Source organism: Procambarus clarkii, chromosome 36 (genome assembly GCF_040958095.1).
Source record: "Procambarus clarkii isolate CNS0578487 chromosome 36, FALCON_Pclarkii_2.0, whole genome shotgun sequence".
NCBI classification, from domain to species: Eukaryota; Metazoa; Arthropoda; class Malacostraca; order Decapoda; family Cambaridae; genus Procambarus; species Procambarus clarkii.
This window is the reverse complement of record NC_091185.1, coordinates 4,898,376-4,913,380: the sequence shown is the minus strand read 5'-3', so window position 1 is coordinate 4,913,380 and position 15,005 is coordinate 4,898,376. Positions and strand designations below refer to the sequence as shown.

General features: G+C 43.2%; 1 protein-coding gene across 4 annotated transcripts in view; it reads right to left on the bottom strand.

The window, feature by feature from the left end:
* Nrg (Neuroglian) overlaps positions 1-14,738 on the bottom strand; it is a 175,029-nt gene extending 160,291 nt beyond the window's left edge. For 3 of the 4 annotated variants that reach the window (XM_069336501.1, XM_069336503.1, XM_069336500.1), the window contains exon 1: positions 14,133-14,294. The gene's annotated coding sequence lies outside the window, so the exon portion shown is untranslated. Of the gene's footprint in view, positions 1-14,132; positions 14,295-14,619 lie in introns of those variants that run through there. The other variant, XM_069336502.1, reaches the window with a different exon arrangement.
* Between the last annotated feature and the right edge of the window lie 267 nt (positions 14,739-15,005).

Here is a 15,005-nt window from a genome sequence, read left to right as displayed (position 1 = left end):
TCTCACAACCCAAGATGAGAGAAGAAACGGTGGAGACATGATCACAACATGCAAGATACTGTGGGGAAGAGACAAGGTGAACATGGGTAGCTTCTTTGATTAAATTGAGAACATGTAGGGCAAGAGAATATAGGGTGAAATTGGAAACCCCAATTTGATTTTTGAAAATGAACGACCTTGTCCGTACGTACGACCTTGTCACAGCAAGTGGAATACACTGAGAATAGTTTATCGAAGCCACCTCCATTCAACATTTTTATACGAAATTCAATATAGATCCCTTCAGCACATCAGCATAAACATAACATTTTCGATATTTTTTTTTATCCAATTCTTATTTTAGTTATGCATGTGAATGTCTTCAAACGGAAACCGGATACGAGACGTAACGTAGAGTGTGATGCTGGAGCCTGGGACCGTCCAACACTAAACCTTCGCATGATGGTGCAATGCTTCCGCCTTCCCACACAACACAAACATAGGTGATGTTTATGGTGCAAGAGAGGCACCAAGTTGGGTGTTCTGGCTGATGATACAAGACACCCCACCAGGAGTTGGAGTTAGCCTGTCGTGTCCATTTTAAAGAATGAAGAACAATTTTTATTTATATTACTTCTAAGCTGCATCACTTGTGAACCCATTCCTGCCCTTGTGTGGCAGTGCACAGTAGAAAGTTGTTTTCACATATCCATACATTAAAACATTGATTGTAACCATGATATATATGTGCTTCAGCCTACAGTTAAGACCTATTGTCTTATGTATGACCCTCTGTCCTGCGTGACAGTGAATACCAGCATTGAACAAATCCACAAGGGCCGTGACGAGGATTCGAACCTGCGTCCGGGAGCATCCCAGACAACGTGATGCATCATTTGATGCATCACGTTAATGTGATCTCTGCGTGTAATACCAGCATTATCCTCACTTTAATAAGACTATCGAAATTCTCAGATTAGGCAAAATTGTAATTAATTGTCAATAAAGATGTTAATAATAATAATAATGTCTGTGGACGAGTAACCACACCAGATATTTAGGTTGGTGTAACTGCAGCGTAAGTCCACACAAACTGTTTTGGTTGGAGTAGCACAGACGCTAATCCAGTTGTTTTGGGTGATGGATGGAGGCATCAAGCCTGCAAATCCCCCCCCCCCCCCCCACCTACTATCCACTTCCACTTTTTCCTCTCCCCCTCTCAACCCCAATCACTTTTTCCTCCCCTACTCACACGCGTACACCCACTCCCCCCAGAACTAACACAAATACAATTCCACCAGGCTACAATGCCTTAAAATATTTCAAACAAGCTTGCTTGTTTAATTATCTGTATAATAGAATATATTATTTTACGGGAAACTCGGGTGCGGGGGATACTCTACAGAGAAGCAGAGACGAGACCTATCTAGTGCCGGACCAAGCAGGAACCAAGTTCTCCCTCCCCTAACATGTAGATCTTCATTACGCTACTTGTGGATAATTTTGGACCATTAAAAGACGGGTCTCCACACTAACTCCCCACATCCTGTGTCCACCACCATCTCCCCCGCACGCACGTGCACAAGCCCGTTAAACCCCAGGCCAACATCTCGCGCGTTTCCGCTTTTATCAAAGAAACAATGGTGTGTTGGCCCTTTAAAAACTCGCATCCGGAAGCCTACGTTACCTAGGGCTGGGATAGGTACCTAATACCCTACCCCAGCTCGAAAATGACACATGTCTAGCTTGAAAATGTTATTAAAATTCTACCTAGTCCTATGGAGGATTAGCATGGCGCAGCCCCACAGCAGTGGCAGTAACATGGAATAGTCAGTCCCCGTGGCGCAGTGGTAAGACACTTGCCCGGCACTTTGGTCTAGGTTTGTATCCTGACCGGGGAGGATTGACTGGCGCCAATCTTTAACTGTAGCCTCTGTTCATCCAGCAGTCATCCAAAATAACTGCCATCCAGTCGAGTGGTACTCTTCTCATCGTAGGTCCTCGTGGGACCTTCCTACTAAGTGGCATTTCACTCCCCAAGCAAGAAACTCTAGGCAAGGACATAAGCCGTTCTCTCGCATTCACCCGAGGCTCTAGGAGACTCGAACTGTGGACCCCACACGTGAAAGGCCAAAGCTCTATCGACCAAACTACTGAGTAGTCTTAATAAGGAAAGCTTCCAGAAGCAGCACCCTGCTGCTAAACTGGAATATTTAAAAAAAAATACTTCTCGAGTTTGAGTTTTCAACATAAGCCTACACATTCAACCCCGCATATATGAACATCAGTTTTACAATACATGCATAAATAAAAAATATACATATATGTATATATGTGTTGTTAACAGCCTGACTCTCCAGTACATGAAGCCTCACACCGCGAGCATCAGAAATATTGCAGGAACAACCGTGGACATCTTCAACAGTTAACTAGATTGTTTCCTTCAAGGAGTGCCGGACCAACCGGGCTGTGGTGGGTATATGTGGGCCTGCGGGATGCTCCAAGCAACAGCCTGGTGGACCAAACTCTCAAGTCAAGCCTGGCCTCGGGCCGGGCTTGGGGAGTAGAAGAACTCCCAGAACCCCATCAACCAGGTATCAACCGCATAACACAATCAATGGGCAGGCCAACCCGTATAAGTGCATTCAACCAATCTTTGTGGCTGGATGGAGGGAGGATTGGGGGGGGGGGGAAGAGCTGTTGGTACAACAAGAGCAATAAAGGCTAACGTTGCGCCAGATAAACGCCTCACTTCAATAAAGCGTCGACTATATAATGCCAAGAGGGAAACACCCGTGTATACACCATTTGGTCACCACTTGGTCCGGGAGACATCTCCCGTCACGCAGGGTGCAGTTGCGCCTCCACAGATCTCCAGTATCATCTTTTGATACTGGTAATGGCTCGAAAGGGCCACCACTTACGGGCTATTCATGCCCGTGCCACCTCTTGGGTGGCTTAATCTTCATCAATCAATCAATCACCCGTGTATATCTTTCTTCTACGTAGTGTACGCGAGCATTTACAATATTTTAAGGAAATTCCGAAACTGACAAACATTCACGCATGCTATTTCCCCTTTTACCCCACACCAAACATAAGGTTTGCCAATTAGGATAAGCAAGCCTTTGTATAGGCCTAGGTATAATTGTATACCAGACTTATTACATTAATAGAAATCGAACACTGAGACTGTCTCCCCCCAATGAAGGTAAACTTAATGGACTTCAAGAAACAAGTTTTGGGACTGGACATGACCCTGGTATGGACCCAGAGAAAATGCAGATTCGGAGCAAACTACTACAATGATGTATGCTGCATCAATCGAGTAATTGAGTGGTGCTCAATAAGCTAGATTGAAAACGTCAATTGCACAAAGCCAACGGGTATAATAAAGGAAATAAACACGAACCACTTAATTAGACCAATGTCCCTATAAAGGCGAGGCATAAGGAGTCCAGGATACTCTCTAAGGTATTGAAGGGAAAGTGAAAAACCATTTACAAAGTTTATTCACGTTTGTCTCTCCAACATTATTACTATTTCTTCAGAGAACAGTCGGAATGCGAGATAATAAATATTATAAATAATGTATAATTAATATATAATCACACAGAAATCACATTAACGTGATATATATATACATTTTTAAGAAAATCCACTAGGACTATATGTAGGCGCGAACCTGCAACCCCGGCATATCCAGTCGAGTAGTCTTACCACTAGACCATCGCTTACAAGCAAGTCACACACCCGGATTTCTACAGAGATCACAGGAAGTCTCAATGCCCCTACTGACTTCAGAAGAAATCCAGTTGTATGACTTTACAAGCCACGGTGGTCTAGTGGTAGAGTACGCGACTGGCAATGCTGGTGTCACAGGTTCGCGCCCTCCTATAGTCCTAGTGGGTTTTCTCAATAATAATAATATATATAAAAAAATGTAACATTTATATCATAGCAGAGAAATCATTTTCTTTGGCCTACCGCAGTGATTTTTTTTGTTTAACGGAGAATAAATCTGCTGCCAAGCGCGCACATAGTCTATATAGTATGCGAACAAGCCTGAATGGTCCCCAGGACTATATGCGACTGAAAACTCACACCCCAGAAGTGACTCGAACCCATACTGCCAGGAGCAACGCAACTGGTATCTACAGGACGCCTTAATCCGTTTGACCATCACGATCGGACATAAGGAAGTGATAGCCGAAGCTATCTATATAGTATATTTATATCCAGGGCTGGAAATGAGACCACAGGAGAACCGTGGAAGGAGAAAGTACGGGCAGCAAGTATGGTGATCCAAGAAGTAGTGTGCCAGAAGCCTCCCCGCTTCCCTCCTGCTCCAGCACCTTCTCTACGATACTCTCTCACGCTCAGTTCAAGCTCACAACGGACTAACTGCAAAACAAAACGCAAATATTCCCATTATTGATCTCCGGGGAGTGGTGACAATCGCCGCAATAGAAACATGAGCTAGTGGGTATTGATTTTCCTTTGACGCCGGGCCGTCGCCAGATGACTCGGCTAGCGGATTTAACCCCTCGACCCACACGCTCCCCCTCCCCATCTTTCTCCCCTCTTTTCCCAAGGCTCCCCCATCCCCTCTTTTCCCCAAGGCTCCCCCATCCCCTCTTTTCCCCAAGGCTCCCCCATTCCCTCTTTTCCCCAAGGCTCACCCATCCCCTCTTTTCCCCAAGGCTCACCCATCCCCTCTTTTCCCCAAGGCTCACCCATCCCCTCTTTTCCCCAAGGCTCCCCTATACTCTTTTCCACAAGGCTCCCCTATCCTCTCTTTTCCACAAGGCTCCCCCATCCCCTCTTTTCCTTACAGCTCCCCCATCCCCTCTTTTTCCCAAGGCTACCCTATCCCCTCTTTTCCGAACGCTCCCCTTCCTTTTCAACTTCCAAATACCCTGCTCCCACAACACTTCGCCCAACACCCATCCCCCAGTCCATTGAGTGCCCATTAAAGGAAGTCCGGAGGTTACCGCACAAATAATATACAAGTACGGAGAGAAAACTATTCTACCAACCCAGTAGACAATACAACAGTAAATATCCTAGAGACAAAAGCACACGTTATGAAGTGCTATATAGACTTGACAATTTTAAAAGCCGAACAGATTATCATAATTACAAAAAGCCTAACCTGTCCTAGGCCTAATTTATCAGCCTATGTTCGACTCCACGTATTCTTCGCAAAATATAGTCAGTATTAGCACTATTAAGTGCCAAGACAGGTTAGTCTTCCTACATTCGAACAGTATTTTTGGTTTATTTTATTCTGATAGCGTTTATTACCCATCTTTCCAATTTTCAAAAACGTGTAAATTTTCAGCTTATCTATGTACAACAGTCCATAGTGCATAAGAGAACATAAGAACAAAGGTAACTGCAGAAGGCCTATTGGCCCATACGAGGCAGCTCCTATCTATAACCACCCAATCCCATTCATATACATGTGCAACCCACGCTTGAAACAATCGAGGGAACCCCACCTCCACCACGTTACGCGGCAATTGGTTCCACAAATCAACAACCCTGTTACTGATTTAAATATAATAATCAGAATGAATACAATATAATTCTATTCCTTATTATAACCTAGGATAGGATGCACCAGTTCTGCCAACTTTTAAATGTATTCTATGGCAAGGAAGAAGAGGATTCCTAAACGGTTAGCTTATTGGGTGAGGCTACTTAGAACACGCGTCCTCTTGACAAAACTAATTTAAAAATTTAGAAAGCGAGTCGTGCGCCTAAATATTATATGCAAAGATTGCGCTGTATTATTAAACATTACATTGATATTTAGGAAACTAATAGAAATTCTGGCTTAGCAGTTAATTAAAATTACCCAAGCCAATTTGGGTAATAATTGTTAGCGGTAAAACCTTTCTCGCCTTGTTAAGTCGCCCTAATAAATAATGAAAGGGAGCCAAAGTCATGGGGGAGTGGGTGGAAGGGGTGGACATTTAATTATTCACTCAAGACCTGGCCAGTGACGTATGGTGATGGGAAAGGGCCCGATAGCCGAGTGGAGAGCGTTTCCAGCTGAGTGGACAGTGCTTCGGATTCGTAGTCCTGAGGTTTCGGGTTCGATCCCCAGTGGAGGCGGAAACAAAATCGGCAGTTTCTTTCACCCCGATACTCCTTTTTACCTAGCAGTAAATAGGTACCCGAGAGTTAAGGCAGCTGCTACGAGTTGCTTCCTGGGGGGGAGGGGGGTGTAACAAAAAGGAGGCCTGGTCAAGAACCGGGCCGCGGGGACGCTAAGCCCCGAAATTATCTCAAGATAACCTCAAGAATAAAAGTCCTACTTGATCTATAATATAATCCGTGCCAGATAAGCTATCTTGGTCGTTTCTTTTGTTGTATGTATATAGGATATCTAGAATCTGTCATTACTATCATTTTAAGAGGAAATATAATTGTGCCCAATAAGTATTCACTTCTATGGTTATGGTTTAAAATTGGCATGTAAATTGTATAAAGCACTTGGGGAGAACATTAGCAGAAACTACCTACAGGACAGATGTCATGGCCAAGCCATGATCGGTCTACAAGTATTTTAGAATATACAATAAACATTAAATTAGTTTGAGATTGCTGTATTATGTACCAACCCATCCTTTAAAAAATAACATCGCTTTTGGCTCGTATGCGCGCTATGGCCAAATTTGGACGTAATTTTAAATGAAATCGACTCACAAAAGTGACGTACTGTACCGTTTTCTGTTTGAGTCGTCCCGCCTATTCGGAAAGGTTAGGAGAGGAAACTTTAATTGAAAGTTTCAAAATGTTGTGAAAAGCGTTATGAGAATTTCCTGCCCACCTAACCTACCAGAGGACCGTTAACTTAATGTTGTTGAAAAAAAAATCCCAAATTTTCATTTTTTTCCATTTTCAAATTACGTCCACTTTCGGCCATACGGGTAAAACGGCCAAAAGCGACGTTATTTTTAAGAGGACAGGTTGCATATACAGCCCAGTTGTTAGAAAAATACTTTTCAAATACAGAACATAGGCTACTCCAATTCACAAAAATTCAAATTGATCCGAGGCTAATTAACAAACGGGTACATTCGGCCAATGCCGTGTTTTTCCTTGACTACACATTCCCTACACACAGACACGAATATGACGCCGGCTCATTTGATCTCACTCGAGACAACTTACCACAAGCCGGTGTTAAAACTTTGATTAATTAAAAGCAATGTGCTCACCATGGTGTCGCAAGTCTTAATGGTGTTGTTGGCAAAAACGCTCATATAAGTGGCGTCAGCTCATGCACGACTCTGACATTGCGAAATTGAAATCTCTCTCCACATTAAAGAGAAGGAAAATAGCATTTAACTGTTTGGGGATCTGTTTCCAACTTTCTCCTATCTGCTAAACAAACCACTAAGTTTAATTTCTGCTCATTACATAATGCTGACATGACCTTTGAAGGCATTAAATTCTTAAAAATTATACAATAGGCACACAAACTAGACTTGTAATTATGAGAATATATACAGTATTAAGGTCGCTGGACCTTGTAATTATGAGAGGATATTATCCTTGAACTCCTTTGCCTGGAGAGTGCAGGGATAATAATTCCATCTCTTTAAATTGCCTCAAAACTGTCTGATACATCACATTGTTTTTTCACTGTACTGTACATTTATATTCGATATCAAAGAATATTGATGTTGACCTTCGTAGCTAGAGGAATTTGTTACAATGTGGGCAGGAAGAGTTCAGTTATTAGTGACAATAAGAGCACAGTTACTCTGTGAACAGAAGTGTCGTAGATACTATCAACGAACACTGTGAACATCAGAAATTCACACCTGTTCAATATTCTCCCAGCACACATCAGGTATAAAAGTATTAAGTGTTTAAATGGAAAATTATAAATGTTCTCGAAACGCACATCTCCCGAGCCAGGTGAGTACGACGGGATCATCATAGCCCGTGCTGCTTGGAACTTTGTTCCGAGTAGCTAAAAAAAACAGCAGCAGCTCAGGTATCCAAAGGATACCTGATCAATTATGCTAAGATTTATAAATTAGGCTGCGGTAACAGGCTGATCGGCAGCCTGATTAACCTGCCCATCAACCAGGATGCATGGCGAGAGACCTGGACGCGGGGACATTGATCCTCCAAAACCAACACAAGGTAACGTACCGGGTTGTAGTGGATATGTGGGCCTGCGAGCCGCTTTAAGCAACAGCCTGATGAGCCACGTTATCAAAAATCAAGCCTGGCCCCAAGCTGGGTTTGACGAGTAGAATAAATTCCAGAATCAAGTCCGGGTATTCAACGCTTTTAGTGGCAAGATAATTAATACAGTAGAGCTTGTAATCGAGTTAAGACACTTGCAATAATACAAATGTCATCAATGACAATACCTACAGTTTTGTCAGCCCGTATGGTTACGTCAATTATTAATAAGGACAAAGGGGGGGGGACCATCGACAAGCCACTCGCTTCCTGTCCTCATCGAGAACACTAGAAACAGTGATAAGTAAATAAATTAATTTGTGAACCAAAACACCGAAATGTTCAATTCAACTCTGATAGGGTGCAGTTATTACGTTTAACCTCCTTGGCTAAACGAACTATGGGGTTCTGTTCCTGAACCCACCCATTATGTCCCTCTAACCCTTTCCACCACCACCAAGGGATGGTTATGGGGTGCAACAATAAATGGGAAAAAAATCAAAAGGCCTCTGGGCTTCCACCAGCAGGGGTACCCAGACGACGACCTCAAGTCACTAACAAACATCTCAACCGACCCGTCTGAGAAGCATTAGACCGGGGATCCGAGGTCAAGCCAAGCTATTTATAGTGTAAGCTCCGCCACTTTCTCACTCTGCCCCATACCCACCCATCCCCCAATCCTACCGGACATAACGCATCTCTTGGTTGGCTCACCCAATGACTCAGTCACCAATACAAGCTTGCTCACATCCGTATATGAAGTCATGTTAACATAACTAAATTTTTGGACGACTATTCAGCTGCTATTTGGAGAAAACGCGCTACCAGAGATAATATTTCCGGACCCAGAAAAGGGTCGGAGGGGGTCCAGGAAAGGGGAGGGTTATGCCTGGGGCCTAAGAACAGGGCCGCCCCCCCCTCTCCCCCCCCCAAAAAAAAAAGGGCGGGAGGGAAGGGGGTTATGCCCGGGCCCAAAAAGGGGAGGTATGGAATAAGAATGCGAGGGGGGATGAAGCATCTGGTTAGGATGGGAAAATAATCGGTAATTCCCCACCCCTAAACACTGATGCATTTAGGTCAAAACCCTGGGAACCGTTCCAACAGGATGATGCGGGCCCAGCTGCACCACCTCTGGTTCCTCCCTCCACCCACCCACCCCTACACAGTCTGCCACTGAAGCAAACACTTTAGCTGCCTCGACCACACCTCTACCATAACCTTTATTCACTAATTACTCATTATTCCAGCTTACCAGTCTTATGAAGCCTTGGGCTTGCAGCCTCAACTTGAGTAACGAAACATCAAATTAGTGAAGAAAATTGTTTTCTCATACGGAATCCGTCTTTTTTTTTAGCAATTTAAAAAAGCAACCAGGAATTTTGGAAACGTACACATTTGAGTGTAAAAATTGGGGCATGACAAATAGCTGTATGAAGGGCAGAGAACCAGTTGTTTAAAATAAAACTCTTCAAAAAATATGGACATTCAGCCGGTTGGCCGAGCGGACAGCACACTGGACTTGTGATCCTGTGGTCCCGGGTTCGAACCCGGGCGCCGGCGAGAAACAATGGGCAGAGTTTCTTTCACCCTATGCCCCTGTTACCTAGCAGTAAAATAGGTGCCTGGGTGTTAGTCAGCTGTCACGGGCCGCTTCCTAGGGGTGGAGGCCTGGTCGAGAACCGGGCCGCGGGGACACTAAAGCCCCGAAATCATATAACATCAAGATAACCTCAAGATAAGATTCATAATCGCTACACTTGCATTCTCGGCAACACCAGCGGGGTGGAGAAGAGTACCGTTAGTGTATATGGCTTAAGACTGTTTAGTAAATTATCTTGTGAGCAATTCCGAAAAAGTTAAAATTATAATTTAAAATTCCCAATGCTAAGCAGCCTTTCATATTAAATTCTGATATTAAAGTACTGTAAAGACTAAATTTTAAGTTATTCTTTAATTTTATGCATTATTATATGGGGGGTATTGGATTGAATAAACGCAGGCGATGAGTCACAATAACGTGGCTAAAGTATGATGACCAGACCACACACTAGAATGTGAAGGGACGACGACGTTTCGGTCCGTCCTGGACCATTCTCAAGTCGATTGTCGGATTGAATAAAAATTACGAGTAAATGAAGAAAATGACAAAATATACTAAATTTCACTCGCATCTCAAACACGATGATACCAGTCTTAACAATTTTGTTGTACATTGTTAAACTTTGTATAACAAAGTTTCATCTTCCTATTAGGCATTATTAGCAAAGTATGTCTGTTCTTGTAAATGTTAAGAATTTCCTATCTGAACAATATTAAACTGACTTTCACAGTTTAATGGTTATGCTTTGCATAAAGATGAAGCTTGGGCTGATCTACAAATTGCTTCTTGGGTGAAGAGGGAAGGATTATAATTTCAATTTGGTAATCTCCCACGAAGCAGGAAGTCTTCTCTTTTGGCACAAGACCGAATCTGATATTGTTCAACTGCAGTTTTAATGCTCCATTTTGAAAAATGTTGACATCCAGTATAGTTAAGTCTGGAGGGCTTTGGTGAGAGGGCTGGGATGAGTTAGCCTGAACAGGTATATATATTCCAATTAGACTTAATTGTCACCGAAATTTATGGCTAAATTTCTTCAATATTAAATGTGGAACAAGACCTATGATAATTGATTTTGCAATTTTAGTATACGTTCGTATATGCACTAGAGCAAGTAGCTCTTTAAATTAAATATCAAATCTTTAGTAATGTTATACTATGCAAAGAATAAAATTGTTGCAATTCTGATATTTACACCATAGCCTAGTTTGAATGATACCCTGCTACAGCTTTTAACTCTAAGGCCTCTTTATATTTACGACAGTCGTTACAACGTAGCCACACAGTGGGATTCCAAAACCTTGGTAGGCCTATTTGAATCTTATGACAGCAGCTAAGATTATTAATTTAAGCAGACTGCCAATGAAGAACAAAGAGCAAGTTTTATTATGCGAATGACTGCGGAAAAGGATCTATCTGCTTTGTCCGTGGCACTTTTAAGTCATTACGTACTATCAAATGACAGCTTCAAGTCACGCTACAAGGGATACGGTGAGTGGCGTGTATTTTAGTCATTCCCAATGGTAAATTGGTGAAATACCTGGATAGTGTGTCATCTTCGATGCTTGTCGTTCCACCCACTATATGTCTTAGGTCTTTAAAGGAAATATGGGAAGGTAGCGCGTGTGCCTACACGTTCTTCACGTCACAGTTTAGAAATGGAGCGAAAGGTTCGTTTCGTAGACATCACCTGTAAAATCCAGTAAAAGTAAAATTTCCTAAATGGAACGACTAAAGAAACATAGGCTTTAGTTTGCGAATATTCTAGGATAAGGTTAATAAATTACAGACTTGCAGATGAAACGGGCCGTGCTTCAGGTAATCTCACAAAACATCACCAGTGGGGCGAAAACAAACTGTCCGTCCGTAAACACCATTAAGGGAAGTCGTGGTCTTCAGTTCCCCCCAAGAGGGCCATATACAACCGTCATCTCCATCAGTAACAACAACAAACAGCAACCATCATCTCATTCACCACGAGCCAGACTTAACACCAGTTATTTTGGCCAAAGTTCACGGTTACAGCACGTCATTATATGACAAAACAATGCAGGGTTATACTTGCCTTTAAATACGTTTTTATTAACAATTGACGCGTTCATAGCAACACATTGAAAACCAGCAGCATAACATGTAATCATTGACCAGATTACTATGTCCTCAAAGCATTTTTGATCCGCATGACGCAATTATAGCCTACAGGCCAGCTATAAAGTTGTTTTACATGTAATCAACTAACACTTAGGGTTAATGGAAATCCTAAAGCTTGATTATGTACATATATTGCTTGCTGTTGGCATTAGGACAACCATGTTTCTGGAAACCGGCAATAACTTCACAGTACTTTGGATTTAGCCCTTAGAAAAAACGCAACAATTAGTACGTAGACGCCATGTTGAATTCAGAACCACGAGGCTTACGCTAGCCTACGTACCAGGCAACTATTGCAGTCAAAAAGAGATATCAAGCCTGTCGTGATATTAATACTCATGATTATCACCAACCCTTTAGCCTTGTGCTCAAGAAGCTTTATCCCCACACAACCAAAATGTCTCATCCACCATGATAATGAACGAAGCAACATTCAATAAGAGATGGAAAGAGCGGAGTAAAAGGGGCGTGGTTCCCCGGCGTGTTTCATACGAAGAGGCCGCCGGCCTGGCCGGGCTCCGCTACTCCACCCTCAGCCTACATTATTATTATAATTGTTATTGTGGCTTAAGATTAAGTTACCACAAGAAGTGGTACGGGCATGAGTAACCCGTAGGTGGTAGAGGTTTGGAGTGAATGTGATCTTTGGTCGTGTAACATCTTTAAGCATCTCTATCATCCATAGGAGCTGCCTTGAATGGGCCAATAGGCCTTCTGCAGTTACCTTTGTTCTTATGTTCTTATCTCATAGTAAACTCGGCAGCCCATTTAACGCAGGTACCAAGAATTTGGATAACCCTGACATTACATTGATAATGAGGACGGGACATTAAAGTTCTACCGATTTTTCGTAAAGTATTAAATACCTTTTAAAAACAAAGTGACCCACCAAAATACACACACATGAACTGAAAACACTAGATACATGCCCTTGGGCTAAAACAAGATGTAGTGCAGTATTACGAAACGACTCATAGCAATACGAAGACAATGGGCTGCTCTTGTGCGAACGTATGAACGCAAGACAAGTATACCTGGAGCAGGTTTCAGGAGTAATTATACTCCCGCGAGCCCGGCCTGGGGCTTAAGGTAACTAAATTGGCCATTGTCAAGGTGCGCCAGCTTGTGCTTATACCAATCCACTCCCATTCGCTAACCTATTTGTCCAACCTTTGTTTCAACCGTTGCTGTGACCCAGGCAAGCAAGTGGCAATGAATTGCAAATCTCTCCACGACCTCCGCGCTGCCAGATGCTTTTATATTTTCGATAGAAACGCTCAACAAATTAAAAATAAGCAAACTATGCTTTGAATAACAATAAAAATGCACCAAGTAGGCACAAAAAGACCTTGTTGTGAGAGGTATAAGACAGGACCTACATAAAACTTTTGTACAAGATGACAGGTATGATAATGGCATATATTCCCAGAGGTCAAGCACTGGAGCTTTGCAAAGCTTAAATTTGGACGGTAACCGTGTGTGTGAGGTAGGGAAGAGGTCGATGAATGAGGTAGTGATGAGTGAGGAGGCCCAGGTGGGCGAGGCAGGCAGGTGTGGAAGGCGGATGTGTAGTAACGATTTCTGACGAGGTAAGAGCCACTAGCTGCCTGATGAGTCAGTATACGAGACAGGTAGAGGGAGTGAGTCGGGTGATGAGGGATGATGGGGGGAGGGGTGATGAGGTATAGGGGGGGTGGGGAACCAGGTAAGTCCGCAAGGTATACTTCACGCGTATACCACACATACACACACGCGCGTATACCACATAGTGCGCACATAGCCAGCAGAAACTGATACTAGCAAGCAACATAGCGCCGCCTGCTGGCCCAGGTGTGTGAATGTATGCAGGTGTGTAGTGGTGGTGGTAGAGAGCATGAGGGAGCATCTTGGCCGTGTTGAACACACACACGGTGGCCGCCATGCTCCACTGACGGTAAACACGCTGCCTGCGGACCACAGCTTCCCACGCTCCTCCTGCCGGCCCCACTGTGCACCACCACCACCAGACACACCTTCCTGTGCAGCACACACCTCCGCCATCAAGCCATAAACGCCACCAAGTCCGAAATTCAAAACCCCGAGTCCAGGACTCCGGCCTGGCTGGACCTTCGCTCCAACGGCCGCACGCCACAGCTTCCAGGAACAAAAAAAATACACTCGCTGAAACGCTTGGAATATATATATTCACCTTGTGCTGTATAGATCCTTTACGCTTATTCCAGGTTTCCTCTTGATCCACGAAGTGCACACACTGTTACATGTCGGTATAATTACTTGACTAGAGAGATAATGAGGGATACACGTGCCGTGCCCCCACCCGTCACTGGTCCAGGAACCACTGAGCTCCACCCAGTTTGCCCTGCAGGTCGATGCTGGCGCCGGGCGGGGTAGGGCAACTTCTCGTACAGTAAATACATAATCCTTTCTCGTTACCTATCATTTATATGATTAATAAACAATGAAAGAAACATGTAAATAATGTGGGATACATAATAGTATAAAAAGGAAAATATATATGGACGTTTCTCATAACAAGCAGTAAATTTACAGGCTAAAAATTGCTGCAGAGAGCCGGTATGCCAGACTCGCGAATATATTTGCAACTACATTATTATTATACGTTTAACAATACAATAATTACAAGAACGTCTATTTGAGTATTCATCTCATCTCACCGCATTTAGTCTAAGATTAATCTCTCCCTCTTGCTAGAAATGCACAAAACATCCCAGACATCGTAGCGTGTGAGGACGCCCCACTCCCTGCATGGCAGCTGCCAGACGCCAGGGCAAGAAAGATCTTCTTTGGAGTTATTTCTGAAATATTAATAATATTCATACGATCAAATATTATATATATACGCTACACATTCAACCTTACCAGCTATGTTCAAATTCATCAATATAATCCGTTTCTATAGTAAAATTTTAAAAATATACGCCACAGTAATATCAATTTATAACCGATAGGTGACCTTGTACTTGAGAAAATATACTATTCTAAACCGGGTACTAACGGCAGGAGACGGGAAGTGTGTGGGGGTGTAGGTGGGTGTGTGGGG